This window comes from Myotis brandtii, unplaced genomic scaffold, assembly GCF_000412655.1.
Source record: "Myotis brandtii unplaced genomic scaffold, ASM41265v1 scaffold510, whole genome shotgun sequence".
In the NCBI taxonomy this organism is placed as follows: Eukaryota; Metazoa; Chordata; class Mammalia; order Chiroptera; family Vespertilionidae; genus Myotis; species Myotis brandtii.
In genome coordinates this window covers 1,092,513-1,104,061 of record NW_005369443.1, presented here as the reverse complement: position 1 = coordinate 1,104,061, position 11,549 = coordinate 1,092,513, and positions in this window count along the sequence as shown.

The window sequence follows — 11,549 nt, the reverse complement described above, 5'->3', positions numbered from 1 at the left end:
GGAACTCAGGGAGCAAGTAGCTTAGGGTGGCCAGACCCATAGACACATCGATACCAAGAGCAGGTGCCATAGGAGAAGTCTCTGGAAGAACAGAGCCAGAGTAGCCAGCTTGGCCTGCAGGCACTGGGGAGGTGCCTTTGAGCGAATGCTTGAAAGATGGCTGCAGTCAGGCCGGCATGGCTCAGTGGTTGAGCGTCGATCTATGCACCAGGAGGTCATGGTTTGATTGCCGGTCAGGGCACATGCCTGGGTAGCAGGCTCCATCCCCAATTGGGGTGTGCAGGAGGCAGCCAATCAATGATTCTCCCTCATCATTGATGTTTCTATCTCTATCTCCTCCCTTTCTGAAATCAATAAAAAAAATATTAAAAAAAAAGAAAGAAAGATGGCTGTAGCCTTCCTGGTGGAAAAGAGGAGGCACTGCTGTTCCAGGTAGCAGGAATGGCCTATGCAAAGGCTCAGAGGCTCAGAGGCTCAGAGTCGGGGCGCGGCTGGACTGATCAGAATGGGTGTTCCCTCAACCCGAGCAATGGGGAGCTCTGGGGGCAGGTGGGAGATGAGAAGACCAGGCAGGATGGGCCTGAGCACATGGCTACGCGCCTAGCTTTATCCTGAAGGCAATGGGCTGGTCATACACAGAGGAGCCATGTGGTCAGATCTGAGTTTTAGAATCACTGCTCAGAGGTCCAGTGTATGAAAGGGACTAGTGGGAGCAGGACAGCAGTGGAGGGCCCTGGCTGTTAGAACTGGGGTCCACGATCAGGCTCTGAGGCCTGGTCACCCCACCAGGGGCCCAGGAACCTGGACCTTAGGGCATAGGGTCCAGTAGCCTCCCTCCACTCCCAAATGTATCGCCTTCCTCCTGCTATTTTTAATGTAGCACTTTGTTGAGGTTCAAATGAGCATCTCTAACCTGGCTTCTTGGCATAATTTCCTTCCATTAACATTTCCAAGAGGCCAAAGAAGACAGCACAGCCCCCTAGTGGGGACCCCCTCACCCTGGAGGGAGAGGAGCGCATGCCCATCTTCCCCGAAAGCCCAGCCCCAGACAGGAACTTGCTGGGCTGGCTGAATGCTCTTGGGTGGCCCCTGGCATCTCTGGCCTCGCTTTCCCCCTTTTTGAAAGGAGGGGGCTGGCAGCATGACCTCTGTGGCACTCTGCCCACTCCTGGCACAGAAACCACACATGGTCTCCTTTCCTCCCAGCAAACTTGTGAGGATGATGAACCTACTTAATAGCTGGGAAAACTGAGACCCAGAGAAAGAAGGGATTTTTCTCGATCTCACTCAGGGCTTTGCCGGCGGGACTAGACCTGGTCCTTTCATTTCAAACAATAGGGTCTCCTGCGCTCTACGGGCTCCGGGTCATTTGGGGAGGTCAGACCCCCATGGGAAAACGATGAGAGGAAAAGTGAGGCAAGCCAGGGCCACAGTCCCCGAGGGCCGGGGCAGCCAGGAAACCTTTCCTTTTTGTTCCCCAGGTCTCAGCCCTGACTTGCCTCCTCCAAGAAGTCTTCCCAGATCTCTCGGTTCTTTGAGCTACTTTGTCCCTTGCTGTCCATGTTGCCCACCATCACCTGATCCCCTTAGGCAGCCTCTTCTCCCAGGATCCTCTGGTCTCTGCCCTGAACCAAGGCTTCACTGAGGGCAGGGATGGAATCCCTTTGCTCCTGGCCTTCCTGCCTTCTAGTCCCACGTGTGGCTTAGCAAACAGGGCTGGCTGTCCCTGAACGCCTGCCTTTCCAACACATGTCAGGACACTCCACATGTGCTGGACATGCGAGTGAGTGCCTGGTCAGTGGGCCCTGACACGTCACCCTTTCCTTGGCTGGGCCGCACGCACCCTGAGGGCAGGGCTCACGTCTCTTTGGCAGACAATCCCTACCCCACAGGGCTGCTTATTGGTGCCCAGTAAGGCACTTGGGGACTGAGGTCACGTTGCCTCTCAGGTCCTGACTCCTCACTGGGAGATGAGAATTCAGACACATGTTATGAGCGTCTGCTCTGCGCAGGGCACAGCAACAGACCCTGGACCCACAGAGGAAGCCGATCTGACCAGCCCCGTCCTCTTGACACCTGTCTAGTTGGGGGCTGGGTACACCTAGGAATAGATACCAGGTGATGAGATTGATGCTCTGAGGAGGGCAGGTAACAGGCGGTGGGGATCTGGGGGGCGGTGGAAGGGGGAGACTAGTGTCTGAGCGGGACCTAAACGATGGGAGGAGGGAAGAGCCTGAGCCCGCCCAGGAGACAGAGCAGCGCTTTGCCCAGCTGGATCCAGATGCGGGAGAAACGGCAGGAAAGGGAAGTGGGAAGGGCCTGAGGTGGGGGGCTCAATTGTAATGTTGGGGGGACATGGCATAGTTCGTGGCACTTTTCCCCACGTGGCCGAGGCTGTTCCCAACCTGAAGTCCCCTGCCTGACTCTGTGCCTCTGCCCGAGGGTGATGTCTGGCGCCAGGTGAGGGCCTAAATGCCGTGAGGGACCCTCAACCGTTAAGGAGCGGGAGCTGGTGACCTAACCCCCCAGCTGCCCCCATGTGGGGGGGGGGAGACTTCAGGTTGGGAACAGCCTCTGCCCGAGGGCGGTGTCTGGCCCCAGGTGAGGGCCTAAATGCCGTGGGGGACCCTCAACCGTTAAGGAGAGGGGGCTGATGACTTAACCCCCCAGCTGCCCCCATGCGGGGGGAACAATCCTGTGCCATCCCAGCTTCCAGAGGGTCCCTAACAAGACAGAGCCCCCAAGGTCCCCCACTCCCTGACGCATTCTTCGCTGACTTGCCTCCCTGGCCCACCCCTCACGCGCACCCTAGTGTCGCCTCCCAATCACTTGCACCCACACCTTTGGGGAATCCAAGTGAAGTCAGCCAGGACTCCCTCTTTCTCTGGGGGGGACTGGGTCAGGAAGGGAAGAGGCCTTGCAGACAAGGTGGGAGAAGCAGCCCGAGAGGGCGGGGCCACAAGAGCCGCGGGGCAGGCTGGTGTCTGCTGCTATAAGGTTGAGATGCCCCAGATGTAAGGGTCTGTGGGAAATGGTGGCATCTTCACCCCCTCATTTATTCAGTGCTCTGGACTGCACCTCGTTCCAGAGAGGATTTAGAGCCACTTCTAACCACATGTATTTAACACTCATGTCGCTTGGTGTCATTCTGTGCATTAGGAAGCGACATCACCCCCTTGCAGGGTGTTTAAGGTCACCACGTCAGCCTCTGTTGTGCACACAGAGGCTCAGTGTTAATGTTGCTGGTTTGTCCGGCGCCCCTGCCCACACCAAAGCCATCCTCTCTGGTCTCTGTTGGGTGTATGAGGGGAAGTTTCATGTGCTGGGTTTTTATCCTTTTCTTATTGATTTGTAAGAGTTCTTTATATATGATAGATCCCCATCCTTTGTGAGTTATGTGTGCTGCAAATCTTTTCCCAAACTCAGATTTATCTTTCATTTGGTTTTCAATATTTACTTATTTATTAATAGAATTTGAACATTTTATTTATTAGGAGTTTTAGATTTTAATTTAGTCACATTGTCAATATTTGCCTTTAACATTTGTGCCTCTTTATATCTTGTTTCAGAAAAACTTTCTATGGTCAATTCTGTTGGTGGTGTCCAATATCCATTCTACTCATCTTCCTTAATAACAAAATTCCAGGTTTTATCTGAACATATTGCACTGAGCTATAAGACTACATTTCCCAGTCTCCTTTCCAGCTGGGTGCACCATTAGACAGACATCTGACCAACGGGATGTGAATAAAAGTGTCATTCCCTCCCTCACCTTCCTCATTCTGCCATCCGGAAGGTAAATGTGATGGTTGGAGCTCCAGCAGTCATCTTGTACTCTGAGGTGACTTCTGTATGAAAGCAATATGCTGAGTAATGGCAGGGCTTTAGAGAGAAAGGAAAGGAGCGGGATAGAGAGACAGAAATATTTTTAATAATAACCAGTCTCCGCCCCACTGGGGATGGAGCCTATAACCTGGGCATGTACCCTGATGGGGAATCAAACTGTGCCCTTCTGGTTCATAGACTGACGCTCAAACACTGAGCCCCACTGGTCGGGCTAGAAGCCTATTTCTTGATATCACTGTGAATCAGTCATAATAGTTTTTCTGGTTTTGTTGTTGTTGTTGCCTACCTCTAGAATGATTACACCTGAGATAGAAATGATCATAAGTAAGAGAGGGCTTACTTAAGCCACTACTGCTTTGAGTTTTCCAATCTAATATACTTCTCTATTTTACATTTTCTTTAAAAGTTTCACAACTTTGCCCAGCCAGTGTTGCTCAGTGGCTGAGTGTTCACCCGTGCACCAAGAGGTCGCTGGCTCGATTTCCAGTCAGGGCACATGCCTGGCTTGCAGGCTTAGTCCCCAGCAGAGGGCATGCAGGAGGCAGCCAATCGATGTTGGTGTTCCTCTCCCCCTTCTTCTTTCTCTAAAAAATCAATAAAAACATATTTTTTAGAAAGTTTCACAACTTTACTTTTTACACATAGCTCTTTAACTCCTCTGGAGTTGATTTTTGCTTATGTGGGAGGTGGGAATCTAATTTTATTCTTTCCCCATATGTACAGCTAATTGTCTTAGCATCATTTATTGAATAGCCCAAAACAAAATAGAAGGTATTTTGGAATAAATTTAGTAAAATTTGCTCAAGACCTTTATAGATAACATTGTAAAATTAACTTAGGGATGCAACTTTTTTAAATGTTTAGATAAATAGAAAGACTTACCATGCTCACGGATGGGAAGATAATTCTTCCCTGAATCAATTTATAAATTCAATACCACCTCAATCAAATCCTGCTGTAGGTTTTTCAAATTATATATACAAAGATAAAACAAAACAAAACACACACACACACACACACACACACACACACAAAACAAGTTAGAAAAAGAGGGAGAATAAGGGCAGGAAAATAAGATGAAGTCAGAGGTGAGGGCCGGTATATTTGTCAGAGGTGAGCCACACATTTTCCATGGAAACTTTTGGCAACGTATGCACAGAGGGGAACATGATGAGTTTTTATTTAAAAGATAAAAACATGTCATTACCAGATAAAGAGCTGCTCCTGGGATTGGTGGAAGGATTGGGGGGCGGGGCGGTGATGGCTAAGGGGCACAAGGTTTCTTTCTGGGGTGATGAAAACAGCCTAAAATTGATTGTGATGTTTGCACAACTCGCACAGAGGGGAACATGATGAGTTTTTATTTAAAAGATAAAAACATGTCATTACCAGATAAAGAGCTGCTCCTGGGATTGGTGGAAGGATTGGGGTGGGGGGGTGATGGCTAAGGGGCACAGGGTTTCTTTCTGGGGTGATGAAAACAGCCTAAAATCGATTGTGATGTTTGCACAACTGTGGGACTACACGAAAAACCTTTGAATTGTATGGTATGTGAGTTATATCTCACGAAAGCTGTTAGAAAATAAAAGGGGAACAAAGAGGAACACATAAGAAGGCGTCATCGGTGTATGGATGTGAGCGTGAGACTTCCCGGCAAGCCCTCCACGATAAACTGGCTCTAAATCAGGCCTGGAGCTCAGTGGGCCATCCCCTAACAGTCTGTGCAATCTGAGCGTTTCCCGACCGTGAGCTGGGATGGTGGGTCTGAGCCCTCTGACGACCATGACTAGCGGGCAGGCCCGACCGGGGCCAGGCCTCGGGAGAGCCCTCTCTGCCTGCAGGAGAATGCCTCCTCGGGTTTGTTAAGGAACTTGTTTTGAGGTATTACATACAAAACGTACACAAACCATCAGTGTGGATTTCATAAACTGAACAGTTCCGAGCAACTGGCACCCAGGTCAGGAAATAGAATGTGCCAGGCCCCCATCAGTCCCCTCACACCTTGTGCTGGGCATCGCCCTGGAGGAAAAGTACCTGGACTTCCAACAGCATAGATACCACTGCCTGTTATATTCTGTAGACACGTGGGATCCTGGCAGCTCTCAACTGTCTATAGCTGGGGGTGGGGGTGGGGCTGGGGGTGGGGAAAGAGCTGAACAAGCGTAACAGATGGACATTCCAGGGGGTCTTGGTGACCAGTGTTGGTCCTGGCAGGAAAGTGCTGGGACAGGGTATCTTACTGGAGGTTCCTGGTACCCTCCTGGCATAGTCTGCCTTGACTCCCATGGCCATGGGTGTCAGAGACCACAGATTCTAAAACACGCAGGGTTTGGAGGGAGCCTGGGTGCGGGAGACTTTAGGCAACCACGTGCTTCAGTAAATCAAAGACACTTATCCTCCTTGGGTCTCATTTGCTTGTCTGTGAAACAGGGTTGACGATATGGAACATGGGCTGCATGTGTAAGGACTGAATGCCTAGCCCTAGATGATTAAGAAGTAATGACTGAGAAAAATAAGGATTTTAAACTGAGAAAAATTAAGTGCCAGCAAAGACTTAAAATAAAAAACTTTCTTTTTAAATAATGAAAAAATGTTAACATGAAAGAAATGAAAGATTAGAACCAATGAGATGACAACTTTAAAATATAAAGATGAGGTGAAGTAAACTGTAATGCAAAGTTAAAATTAGCAAATACAAAAAAAAAAAATGAAAAACCAGGAAGTTGGGCTTAAAAATTACCCTTAACAAGAGATCAAAGTTAAGAGGCTTAAAATATTGATAAAATAAAGTGACAAAATGAATGTAATTTAAGTTAGAAGATCAAAGCCTAAAGGCTGAGATTTAAAGATTAAACAAAGGAAAGTTAAAGATGTAAGAGTTTAAGAAGTTTTGGACGACCACCCATGAGATGAAGAGGGATTTTCAAGAGGACAGGACCGTGTATGAAAAACTGACATTAAGAATGAAGACAATTATGTTTATCTTCTAAACAAGAAGTAAACTTTAAAGATAATTAAGAGAAAAACCTATTTTAAAGGAAACAATAGCAAGAAACTTGAAGATTACAGATACAGATGGTCGAATAAACTCAGATTACAAAAAAAAATGAGGACAATTAAGTGACTTGTAAAAGGCTATAGGAGAAGGAAATTTAAAAAAAAATTTTTTTATTGATTTCAGAGAGGAAGGGAGAGGGAAAGAGAGACAGAAACACCAATGATGAGAGAGAATCATTGATCGGCTGCCTCCTGCACGCCCCACACCGGGATCGAGCCTGCAATCCAGTCATTTGCCCTGACTGGGAATTGTAACCTCCTGGTTCATAGGTCGACCCTCAACCACTGACCCATGCCAGCCAGGTATTTATTTGATTGATTGATTTTAGAATGGTAGACAATATGGGAATGTTTGGAGCTTAGGGAAGATGGCAAAGAAGAGGACAAGATAGAAGATTTAGGTGTGTGTGTGTGTGTGTGTGTGTGTGTGTGTGTGTGTGTGTAGGGGAATAGATCCATCTGACAACTGTTCATTGAGCTAAAAGCTAGGGGTACAGGTGAGCCAAACACAGTGCCTGTCTCAGAGAGAGAATATCTCTTCAGACTGTGATGCATGCCATGAGGGGATGGAAGAGTGCTGGGGAGGGAAATGTGTGTGTGTGTGTGTTTACTTGGAAAGGCTTCTTCGAGAATGTGGGGTTTGAGCCAGGATCCGAGGGCTGAGGCAAGAGAAGGGGGCTGGGGAGGTCCAGGCAGGAGGGTGGTGGTGAAGGATATAATGAAGTCCAGGGGTGCACCTATTGAGGGGAAAATGAAGATACCCCTGGTAAATTTCAGGCTCCAGGCTTCTGGGAAATCAGATCCCAAGTTGTCTGCGTGGGTCAGAGGGAAGGGCGGCCTCTGCAGCTGGGAAAGGGAGGCTGTAAGAGGCTGTAAGGGGCGTCTAGATGGATATTGGGGCAGCTGGTGAGATAGCACGTCCTTCCCTCGTTGGTATGTTTGAGGGAAAGAGCAGAAAGCTTTGCCCAAGGTCCCAGAGAAGATTCTAGAACTAAGTCTTTTGTTTTTTTAATACTCACCTAAGGACGAGAGAGAGAGAGAGAGAGAGAGAGAGAGAGAGAAACATCAATCATTTGCCTTCCCTGTGTGCCCCCACTAGGTACATGCCCTTGACCGGAATCGAACCCAGGACCCTTCAGTCCGTAGGCCGACACTCTATCCACTGAGCCAAACCGGTCAGGGCAGTCTTTTGTTTTTTTTAATCCTCACCTAAGGACGAGAGAGAGAGAGAGAGAGAGAGAGAGAGAAAGAGAGAGAAACATCAATCATTTGCCTTCCCTGTGTGCCTCCACTGGGGATGGAACCTGCAACTCAAGTATGTGCCCTGACTAGGAATGAAACCAGAAACCTTTCTATGCACAGGACGACACTCAACCAACTGAGCCGCCCCAGCCAGGCTAGAATTAAGGATTTTGGTTATTTACCCCATACAGGAGGTTATTTGCCTTCTGAATTTACACCAGACCCTAAACTTCTGTCTTTTGACATTTTCAGTCACTTCTGGGGAGTAGAAGAGGGGCCAGGTGAGTGCCCCGAGTTGGGGTTGGCCAGGGGGAAGTGAAGATAGGGTTTATGACAGAGATCCAGGCCCAGGAGGCAGCCCAGGGAGGGGAGCAGAGCCTGGAGTCAGGAGGGGCACACCAAGACCCCAGGGCCTGCAGGGTGGGGAGGCCACCGTGATGGGAGGAGGGTCCTGGTGATGGAATGAAAATCCACCCCTATTTGGCCTCTGTCCCAATGCATACTCATGTACAGGCGGGAACCAAGTCTGGGAGGCCACAGGCACAGTGAACTCTAGGGCCACCAGCTCGAATGCCTGGGTCCCCACCTGGTTCTGGCCTGTGAACTTGGCCGGACCAACGCCATCTGCGCTGTGGGCCTCTCTCCCCTCTGCATCCATGGATGGTGGCTTGGTACACAGTGGTGGGAGGGCTGAGGGCGACACCTGGTGGTGAGTTGGAAGCATCACAAGTGAGGCTTGGCTGATGAATCACCATGGAGTCCCCATGCCTGCTCCACCCTCCACTTCACGCCCAGTTCCCTCAGGAGGAGAAGGCCAAGGCCTCCCAGTGGACCTAGATCAGTGGTTCTCAACCTTCCTAATGCCGCGACCCTTTAATACAGTTCCTCATGTTGTGGTGACCCCCAACCATAAAATTATTTTCGTTGCTACTTCATAACTGTAATTTTGCTACTGTTATGAATCATAATGTAAATATCTGATATGCAGGATGTATTTTCATTGTTACAAATTGAACATAATTAAAGCATAGTGATTAATCACACAACAATATGTAATTATATATGTGTTTTCCGAAGGTCTTAGGCGACCCCTGTGAAAGGGCCGTTCGCCCCCCAAAGGGGTCGCGACCCACAGGCTGAGAACCGCTGACCTAGATGGTCCAACCGATGTCTCCCAGGGCAGGCAGAGCAAAGAAGGGAAATGGACAAGAGAGGTCCCGGTGTCTGGGACGACCGGCCCTCCCTGAGCTAGACCCTGCGCCATGGGGAGGGAATGCCGCAATTGATGGCCACGACCCTGTGCAATGCATTTCATGGTCCTGACCATAGTGGAGCCGGGAAGCAGGGGCTCAGAGAGTGTAAGGGTCTGGCGAACGTCATAAACCAGGTAAGTGGCTGAGCTGGCATTCAAACCAAGATGTCTTGTTCTTTAGCCTGATCAGGTGCCTTTCCCATCGGTCCCAAGGGGGCGCCCTCCAAGGGCCAATGTGCATCGGGCAGAGCTGTGGTGAGGACACCCCACTCCTCGCTGCAGTCCCCGGGACTCAGTCCCTCGCCCGAACACGGCTGTTCCAAGGTCTACTTAGTCTTCCCTAGGAGGGGCCTGCCTGCGCCATACCCGGAGGAGTGCGGATCGCGCTCCACTTTACAGATGAGGAAACCGAGGCTGTGCCCGGGGCCACAGGTGGGCTAGTGAGTCAGGGGTGGAACCTGGGCCTCAGCGGCCGCATAGCACTGCCTCTTGAGGATGAAGGAAGGCCCTGTCAGCCCTCGAAGGCCCCCTCAGGCGGCTCACCCCATCAGGAGCATAAGAGGGGGCGCAGATGAGAAAGAATCAGAGGGGGGCTGCTTTGGAGCAGCATCTCTCAACCGCGGCCCAGCTGGCCTTCAGGCTGGATGAGTCATTGTTCTGGGGTCTGTCCTGTGGACTGCAGGCCACGAAGCAGCATCCTGGTCTCTACCCACAGATGCCAGTAGCATCCCCCCCACTCCCCCGTCGTGAGCACCCAAGGTGTCTGGAGACATTGCCAAGTGTCCCCTCGGGAGAAAGGCAGGTTGGGGAAGGTCCCCTGGCTTGGAGAGCGTGGGGGCGTGAGGTTGCCACCTCCCCACTGAAGCCGCGTAGGTGGGGCTTTAAGACCCCCTTGGAGAGCTCATTATGCTTTCCTCAAAGTTGGGGGACACAGTGGACGGGTGTCCACTATTTTAAGTCGTGAATTGAGCCTATGCTTGCAATCAAAGTGACCTTGGTACTCTGACCTTTGAGTGCCTGCTGAGGTGGAGGGGTCTGCCCAAGCTCTGGGGCAGGGGTGTGGCAGGAGCAGCCCCACTTGAACAGGTTTCATGACAAATTGGAGACAAAAATAAAGTTGTGTTATGGTTCTATCCTGTGAGTTCTGCTTGGATCTTTATCTTTCACGTTCTGCAAATGTCAAGGAGACGTGCCTAAGCCTGGGTTTCTTTTCATTTATGATGCTCGTGATTCTATGTATTTCACGTTTATACCTTTTGTCTATTCTGGTAATTTCTCAGGTGTTTCCTCTTTAAACAATTCTTCTGTTCAATTCTCTCTATTTTCTTTTGGAATCCAATTACACACATATAAGCTTTTCTTTTATTCTCTCTGTCTTCTATTTATTCAGCAAATATTTATTGAGCACAATGCCAAGCACGATCAAGCTCTCTTGTGGACCTTTTCTTTTGTTAAAACGAGAGAGAGAGAGAGGGGGAGAGAGAGAGAGAGAGAGAGAGAGAGAGAGAGAGAGAGAGAGAGAGAGAATGATTTGTTGTTCCACTTATTTATGTATTCATTGGTTGATTCTTATATGTGCCCTGATGGGGGCTTGAACCCACAACCTTGGCATATGGGGACGATGCTCTAACCAACTGAGCTACTCGGCCAGGGGTTCCTTGTGGATCTTAACCAGTCTTTTCCATCTTTTACCTCTAGGTAATTTTTTCCGAGCTATCTCTAGTTTTCCAATTTCCCATCAGCTTTGTTTAATCTTTTGCTTTAAGTATCTATTGAATTTTAATTTCAGTAATGAGATTTTCCATTTTAGAATTTCTAATTAGATATTTTCAAGCCAGTCTGCCCTTCTTTCTTTTCTTAATAGTATCATGTTTCCTTGCTCCTGTTTTTAATTCAATCTTATTTCCTTAAAACCGAAAGATAAGCATTTTGTATTTTGTATTAAATAATCCCAGTATCTGAAATACTGAATACTGTTTCTCCTGGCTTTTGTTTTGTGTATTAAATTTTGGCTTGTGAGCCCATGTTCAGTGGGAATGCTGGAGGCCGGGGATGACGGCACATTCCTTCAGAGGGGGTTGCACTGGCTTCTGCCAGGTGCTCTGCACCAGGACCACTTGAAAGTCACTTGCCTGCTTATTGTTTCCTGAAT